Below are 8,675 nucleotides of genomic sequence, written 5' to 3'. Positions count from 1 at the left end.
GGAATTGATGCATCTGAAAAGAAACTATAACAATTGTGTACAGACCCAGTAAATACGATCACAAGGAGTTTGGTGGTGTGTTGGAAAAGGATAATAGCATCTCTTTTTCAGAGTTCCATGTCTCTGTATTTAAAGGTGAGAGGGTTGCTTTTCATAGTTTGCAAGCATGTCACAGGACCCAGGCAAGAAAAGAGAAGGTGAAAAACTCATTGCAGGCAGGGTTAGTTCAAAAAGCAAGAGATTTACGGAGACACAAACACAGATATGCCCAGAAGGTGAAAAATAATTTAGAGAATGGCTTCAGGAGTTGGTCTTGTAGCTTGGTGATGACATTTTTTTCTGTTCTTAAGAAAAATATGTTTAGCTTTAGCACGTTTTTGCTTTAGTACACTTGGTCTCCTCCGAACCCACTCTCCACAGTCACTGTGGAAGGATTCACGAATAGTCCAAAGAAAGTACACACAGGTGTGGCTGCTCACAATAGCTACATCTGCTTAAATTTCCTACAGAGGATTAATTTTGTTTCTGAGATACTGTATGTGTTAGTCTAAGTACATTTTTATCGTGTCACTGTGAGGTGGTGTGGATGTGCACGTAGACATTTCTTGGAACTGTGACCTAATGTTCAAATGCCACCTCTGTAAACCTCACACCATGTGCTTTCACGTGTTTCTGCAGTTGAGTTAGTGAAGGACACAGGAGGATTAATTCCTTAACTCTCTGCACATTCCTGTGAAGCAACGTTCCTTAAAACAGGAATTCCCTCCTTTTTCTTGTTTTTTGTTGCAAATGGAGCAGTACAGCCATTACAGCTGGAGCCATACCACAGATACTAAACCAAAGCAACATCTAATTTACCTTAGATATCAATTCATATTTTCTTAGATAAAGAAATATATAAAAGTACAAAATGATCTTAAAGAGACAAGTAGCTTCTCATGGTCATTCGAGTGTTTTAGGAGACAAAATAATGCATCTGGTCCAAACTTTCAATGACACTTGGTTTTAAACTGGAAGTTTAAAATGTAGATGTTTTTATTGCCACGTTAACTTTATGAAGAGTCACTATTCCCTATTGCTGTTTTGCCTAAAATGGTTAAATGCTGTTTCTCCATGCCATATACCCCAGCAGGCCCTGTGTATCCCTGGTGGATGTTGCCTAGGGTGGAGTATGACCAAAGGAATAAGCTGGCCTGCTTCCCCCATTGCATTTATGGTTGTCAGTTCTCACGTGGCCAACTCAAATCCCTTTCTATTTTTGCACCCAGTACATCTGGCCTCTCCCTCCCAAAGTACTATAGCAATAGAGAATTCAAGATACCTACCTTGCACAAGTTCTACCCTTCCCACTCATGAAATCTCTTGCTGCTGCCTGTGAGTTTCTCTCTTCTTTCTGGAGGGGAGTCCCCTAAAATACTTTAAAGATACTTGATAGAGGTTTCGTCAAAAAGTTGTTGCTTCCAATTTGCAATTTCTTCAGATGTTCATATCTTTGTTTTCATGATCTGAACAGTACCTGGTTCCCTCTGTCACTGCAAGTAGTTTCAGTGCTTTTGGAACGATGAAAAGCAATTCCTCTATTTCCGTATCTTCACACATGGACACAGAGTAACTCATGGAAAAAAGCTTGAATTTTTTTCAGCTTATCTGTCTTCGTTTGAGCTGTCTGCCACTTCTCCCAAGTGGGGACATGCTCTGAATTTTTACTCCTATGGGATGCTTTTAGGAGGGCGTTAGGGAGACTGCACTGAAATTACAAACAGTTTAACTGTGGGAGAAGAGACATCTTTTACTCAAGTAGACAAATAAGGTCAGCATGTAGAACTTCTTTTCTGACCTAATTCCTAAACATGAAGCAGCTACTGAGCTTTGTCTCGGGGCTGCTTGTAGGTCCATCAGTGATGCCCTGCTAAGAACCGTCCATAACTGGAATAATCTGGGTCCCCTTTCTCCCTCCCTCCCTCCCTCCCTCTCTCTGCCTCTCCCCCTCCTTGCTCCTTCCCCGTCTTCCCTCAGCGAAAGGTAGCACCATACAGCTCTGAGAACAATACTTGTGGGTAGCAGCTGGCTTCTGGCACCTTCATAAAATACCTCAGCATAGCTTAGCATTGTCGCAGAACTGGTTTTAAACTGAAAAAATCAGAAGAGAAAAGCAAACTTTATAAATAGTGGAGATAATTCTAGCTGTAGAGTTTAGTTGAACTGATGGTTTATTATGATTGATAAACATGATTATGCTGTATGTATTTGAGATCCTGTTTATAGGTTACAACTTTATAGGGTCGGGTGGGGGTGGGTGGATGTTGGGGGCAGAGAAGGGGGTTTGACTGTGTTAGAAGGAAAATGTTTGCTCATAAATTTTTTTCCTTGTATCTGTCTTGCCAAAGGAAACATTTTGTCGCTCCTGGGTTTGGGATTGTTGTTTGGTTGGTTTATCTGTGGTCTAATCTGCAGCACAGCACGTGGTGGCATGCAGGTTACTGGTGGGGTTGCTGTTCAGGGTCCTTTTGAGTGTGCGCACACTTCCCTCCCTCTTGGCCTTTCCTTGCCCCTCGCTGGGATCTGAAGATGAGGCAACACGTATCCGGGAGGCTCGGGGGAGAGATGGCTGTACTGGGCTGGAATCGACCTCGGGGCTGTAAATCCGTTTCAGTTGAGTTGAGTTGAGTTGCTCCAGAGCTGAACTGGGTCCGCTGTGTTTAACTCCAGGGAGGGACAAGAATGGTTGTCGCATCTTAATCTATCTGGGAGAGCAAAAGTGAAACAGGTTCCTTTTATCCCCCTTGTCTTGTTACTGAATGTAGGGCTTGTAGTGCTTGATAATAGGTGGAAAACTTTTTAAACACTTCCTTTTCTAATAGCAATGCTAATCCTGTCTAGACCAAAAACTATGAAAGAAAAAACCAAACTGAGAGAGGTGAAAGCTAACCTACTCCTAACACCTGGCTGGTCTGCCTGAAAGGGTTGAAATACTGTGAGACGGTTGTGGGAGAGGAGCTTTGAGGTGTTGTTGGCGAGGGACCGGGTCGTTCTCCTGGCCGATGTCTCGGTGTTGTGGTGGGAGTAGCAGAAGAGCGAGTGGTTCTTGCCTTGGGAGGGTGTTGCAGCCAGCTCCGTGTGGGCTCCAAGGCTCCTTTCCCGTTTTCCCCTGAGGCTGCTGGAGCGGGGGAAGAGGGCAGGGGTGTGCGTGGGTGTGTGTGCGAGTGCGTGTGAGCACCAGCCGGCGCTGGCTGCGTGCGGGGAGCGAGAGCTGGGTTTCTAAAGGAGCTCGACTCCGCTGGGGACGGAGAATTCCCAGTGGCCTCGTAGGGAACCAAAGGCACTGATAAGTTGTCAGCTCTGCTGTTCTCAGAGCGGGTAAGAGGAAAAGCTGGGTGGGGGTTTTTTGAGCTTTGGGTCAGTGTCCCTTCCTCTAAGGACCTCATCTCTTGCGGGTACTCCCACCTTTTCTGCATGGAGTTGCTTTGGCTCTGTGAAGACAAACGGTGTCTGGGGTTTGCCCAGTGCTGCAGGTCTTAGGCTGATGGTGGGATACAGTCAGGGAAAACTGTTTCTTTCCTTCAAATGTGGAAGCAGTGTAGTCCAAGGTCAGAGTCTGTTCAACAGCTTTTGCATATGGTCTTTCTCTTAAGGGAGGGACCTTGAAGACTCCTTTCTTTGCTCCCCAGAGTAGCCTTGTACATGTTCATGTATCGTGCTATTGGGCTGAGCTGTTTTATCAGTGAACTTGGTGAGCTCTTGTGAAGAAAGGGAGGGAGGAAGGGGGAGAGCGGGTTGTCCAGCTACTCTTCCTCCGGACGCCAATTGGGTTGCAGAACTTCACTGAAAGCTTTACTAATAGAATTGTTGTTCTGACATTATGTAAAAGTGGTATTAATATTGTGTGACTTTTCAAAGAGCTAGTTAGATTTATAGATAGGTAATAGGGATATTGAAGAAATGACTTCTCAAAGAAAAGAGCACTTGGAACAAAAGAAGTGGAAAACAAGGTGTGCTTTATGGAAAACAAATCTGAGGAAGGAAATGAAACAGCTTGTGGGAGGCGAGGGAAGATGATACCCTTTGGCGTTCCTTAGTGCTGCTGAGGCTCTGCCCCAGAACTGGAACATTACCCCCTCTGCCTTATTTCATCTCTCTACCAAACAGGACATTGTCAAGTAGCTCAGACCAAAATGCTGATCTGTCTTAAAACTGTGTCGGTCTGCTGGGGAGTATTCTTCGGCAGAGCTTTACATAATACCGTAAGATACTTAATTTATCACGTTAGCTTCCCCTTCCCTCCCAAAATTGTCTTCTCTGTTGTAGGCCCCACTTCAGGATTCACACTGCCTTTGCTGAATTCTTTGGCAGCAGCTACAGAAGCCCTGTTTCCTGAATGTCGTAGCTTTGTGTGCGTTCCAAGCCGGCCTGTTGCGGTGCTATGAAAACCTGAAATTATTTAACAGTAGGAATCCCAAGACCTTAGGAAATGGCGTGCCAAGGGGCAACTCGTGGAGACCGCACAACCCCCTTGAGAAACCATACAGGAACAAGAGCACCCGTGACAGTGTCCTGAGAACAAGGCAGTTGAGACAAAACCTTTAGTTCTTCCCCCATTGACTCTCCATGTGTCGGCCTCTGTGACCCTGGTGCTCCCTGCGCCTGAGCGAGTCCGAGGGGAAAACGCAATGAGAAAGACTTGGAGCTCAGGGCCGCTCCCCGCGAGTTCCCGGGGAGCCGGGCTGCGCCTCCCTGCAGAGCGGGGAAGGGAAGGCACCGCTGCGGGTGGCTCAGAGAGGGCTGGAGCAGCAGCGGCCCCGTGGGCACCTCACGTGCCAGCGCTCCGTGCGAGGGCCCGGGCAGGAGCTCCTTCGTCCCCGCCAGTGCCGTTGTTCCATTTCCTTCCTCTGTGGTAGTATCTAAGGCTAGGTGTGAGTAGGTGTGGGGTGTTTATCCGCCACAGGTACAGGAGCTGTCGTATACCTCATTTCTAACTCGTAACTGAGTAACTTGCTTTAACTTTCTCCAAACCCCACAGAGTTGCCAAGTCTGCCCTCCCTCCTTTGATTAACACTGAACTCTGGCCTATAGCACCCCGTGACCTGCAACCTGGGGAGTGACCCCCTAACGCCTCTGAATGTCGCTGCTTAAAAGCTACTGCAAAGTGAGGGCAAATTGCAATCTTATCTTATTTCCTTTGGTTACAAGGGGTCCTCTTGATTAGTCTGTGAATATCCACCCCCTCCCCTCCACTCTCCAAGGAAAAGGGCCGCCCACGCTGCCTTTTCCCACCCTGGAGCAGCGCTGAACTCCAGGGCCTGGAGGCACTCTCAGCCCACTGCTGTGTACATGCTACTCACTTTTTAACATGACCAAAAAAGCAAAAAAAGGAAAAAAAAAAAGGAATCTCCAAATATTTAATTTTCTTCTTTATTATTTGACAATCCTGTATCCCTTCCCCACTCCCCCAACCTGGCCAGAAGCTGCATCCTTAACCCGGTCCATCTTTATTTGAATGTAGTTCCCCTACCCCCATGGGAAAGAGAAGCTTTGTCAGGTCACGGTGGCTGCTATAAGTCGGGAGGGGGAGGTTTCTTTGTTTTGTTTTGTTCTTTTAAAATTTCCAGCCAAAACCAAAGATTTCCTAATGATTGTATAAACTCAAAACAAACAAACAAACCAAAGACAAAGGGCGTCTTCAGCACCAAGCCCACCTGTGAGGCCGGCCTGGCCTGGCCGGGCAAGGGTCACTGCCAGCCTGGGGGCCAGCCTGGGGCTCCAGAAGGCTCTGGGTGGAAACTCCCGGCTCCAGAGTGAAATCTGGGGCACAGGTGCTGGGAGGGGAGGCCGGGGCTTCGCAGGTGGGTTGAGGAGCTGAAGACTTGGGTGCAGGATTGGCTGCTCTGCTGGGTGCTTTAACCCTCTGGGGGCTGGGTGATGTTGATTAATACACGCTGAGGTGCACTTCTGAGCTTCCCCCCCTTCACTGCTTGGAAGAGGCTGTCCTGTCGTGAGAAATCCCTGAAAGAAGAAGAAGCAGCTTTTCATTTCTCCTCTAGTTCCTTTTTTCTAGATTTCTTTTATTTTTGCAGCACCACTGTGCAACTATGCATTGTATTTCTCAACCTTTTATGCTAGGTAGATGCCTGTGACTTTTTAACTTTTGGGGGGGGATTGCAAATGGAGGAACTTTTTACATGGATCTTTTTAATCTCAGTTGATTGGGGGGTGTTTGGTTCTAGGGTCATACAAGCTCTATCCCAAAGCAAAATCCAAATGTTAATATTATTAGCCTGATGCAGATACCAAAGATAATTTCTTTCCTGCAGAACCTTAGACTTGTGTATTAAGTACGATTACCCAGCACTTGCATTAGTCTAACCTCAGTAATTCCAAAGCTTAGATGTATATTTTGGTATATTTCTGGGATATTAAAAAATTGTCGTTTAAATTCTTGTTTGTTTCAGTGTAATGCTCTTAAAGTCATAGCATGGAGATAACTGAACTTGTCCTATTCTTAGTAGTTTGAAATAATAGTATTTTTGTATGTTTTGGGTGTGTCAATGTATGTATTAACATAACGGTTTTCACTGCCTAGGTGTTCATAAATAATAATAAAAGAAAAACCAACTACAAAGGGTTTTTAAACTGTACATAATATTCCGTGAGGAATTTCCACCAGACCAATTTGGATCGCATTTTCACTGATGGCCGCTCCCAACTGGGATTCTTTCTTTCTTTTTAAAGAGACAGCATGTTCTTTTTTTTCCCCCGCTGACCTGAGGTTCTTTCTCAGTGTAAAGGGGGTTTCACTGTTTTTAAGGGGTGGGCCAGAGAGGAAGTAGCCTAAATTTTGTTTTTAAAAAAGTATTTAGCATGTTAGTTTGAAAACTACCCCTTTGTATGAAGAATTGGGAGTGGAAAACCAAGCCCTTTCTTCTAAATCAGATAGTAATTTTCAAAGAAATGAGGATTTGTGAATGTCTGTAGTGTCTGGGCAGTCCCTTTTTGCTTTTGTTCTAAATAAGACAAGTTTTTGGTCCTAACAGTTTCACTGCTCTGTGCAACTGCCTGCTTACACTGGCTGGGAGGTTTTTTTTTCTCTTGCCCTTCCTCATACACTGCATTTATACACTTGAGGTCAGCAGAACACTTGAAATCAAGGGCCATATGGGAGTACCCTACCCAAACACAACCCAAGCTTTTCTTGAGAATGAAATGTGAGAGTCCCACACATTTCAAAACCTTGCTGATCACACTAAGGGTGAGGAGGAAGGCGAAATGCTGTCTCTTTAAAGATGTCCTTTATTATTATATTATTATTATTATTATTATTTTCCCAGTGGTTGCCTACAGATAGCTGTAGGCATTGAGAGATTGTGTAGATTACAGTAAATCAGAATGAAAAGGTAGATTTTGTGTAGATGCATTTGTCTGCTGTAATTTTTTATATATATTAAACTTACTGTAATTGTACAGTTCATTTCTGTTGTAAACATCATTAAACCATTTTCCAAGTGTTTTAACATGTATGCACTTGTTTGTAGTTTTTAGATGTGTCAGGGGAAGGCCGATTCCCCTTCCCCCATGCCTCAGACTGGGCCAGAAGATTGAGCTGTGGTGCCCTTTGTCTTGTCAAACTGAAGGAGAGCCCAGGTTTTATGCACTCTGCTTGAAGCTTTTGTTCTAATTCTGTGTTTATCAGCTCCCCTCCTAAAAGCAGAAACAGCTTCAGTTCCTTCCTGAAGGCAAAGAGGAGACTCTGCTCAACCCCATGGTGAGTGGCCCCAAAACCAGCATTGTATGATTTTTGAACTTAAGGTATCTGTTGTTATAAAAAGAGCATAAAGGTGATTTTTTTTTTCCCCCACAAAGAATCTCATTGCTATTGTTTAGTGGTTGGTATTTCATGCTGCCGAAACCTGTGACTTCTACACCTTGTAGATATGGTTATGGTGATTTAAAAAGAGAAAGCTGTTTCCAGTACTCTTTGTTCTTGCATCGAGTGCTTTGCAGCATAACTTTACTGTAATTTTCAGCTCAGCTGTCTCAGTTATCACCCAGTTCTCTCAATTTTTCTTGTCACTGCAGAACAGTAAGGGATCGAGGAAGTCAGGGGTTTTTTTGCAAGAAACATTCATCACCATGTCCCAGTTTTGAGGGGTTTTTTTGCTTTAATTTATTGTAAATACTCTTTAAAAGCTATAAGCACCTACTACAGGTACAGTTTTACTGCTAAAGAAGTAAAACTGCCTTGGAACTTGCATAGCACCCATTTCAACAAGTTTTTCTGCTGCTAACCCACCCAGTCCCTGGAAAGAAGACATAACCTCATCTGGGCAGTGACCAGGGCAGCAGCTCTTGTTCGACAGCCTTGCTTTAGCTCTGCTTCCTCTGTGAGGACTGGTGAGATGGCCTGGTCAGCTCCTGAGTCGAGGTGAGACACCCCTGATTTTGCTGGGCTGGATTTGTCCTTGCTGAATTCTGTGCAGCCTTGTGAGGCTGCAGCAACAGGAGACGAGTGTCCCTTTGAGACTTGGGTTTGGGGCTCCTGGGATGTGTGTAGGAGCTCCTGTTGGAATCCTGTCTTCCTCAGCTTCCCTGGAGATGGTGCTGCTGGGTGCAGGCTGGTTCAGATGGCCTGAATGCCTCAGGTAAGGAGCTCGTGCCATTCCCACTGCTGTTCCCCACACCTA

At 45.2% G+C, this 8,675-nt stretch overlaps 1 protein-coding gene across 2 annotated transcripts in view; it reads left to right on the top strand.

Annotated features, from left to right (window-relative positions):
* Positions 1 to 8,675, top strand: part of POU2F1 (POU class 2 homeobox 1) — a 68,770-nt gene that overhangs the window by 50,723 nt on the left and 9,372 nt on the right. The window contains exon 17 of one of the 2 annotated variants that reach the window (XR_001861149.1): positions 7,527 to 7,756. The gene's annotated coding sequence lies outside the window, so the exon portion shown is untranslated. Of the gene's footprint in view, positions 1 to 7,526; positions 8,269 to 8,675 lie in introns of those variants that run through there. The other variant, XR_001861148.1, reaches the window with a different exon arrangement.

The sequence above is a fragment of the Corvus brachyrhynchos genome, unplaced genomic scaffold (assembly GCF_000691975.1).
Source record: "Corvus brachyrhynchos isolate BGI_N302 unplaced genomic scaffold, ASM69197v1 scaffold152, whole genome shotgun sequence".
In the NCBI taxonomy this organism is placed as follows: Eukaryota; Metazoa; Chordata; class Aves; order Passeriformes; family Corvidae; genus Corvus; species Corvus brachyrhynchos.
The sequence above is the reverse complement of the archived record's forward strand: the minus strand, read 5'-3'. Positions and strand labels throughout refer to the sequence as shown.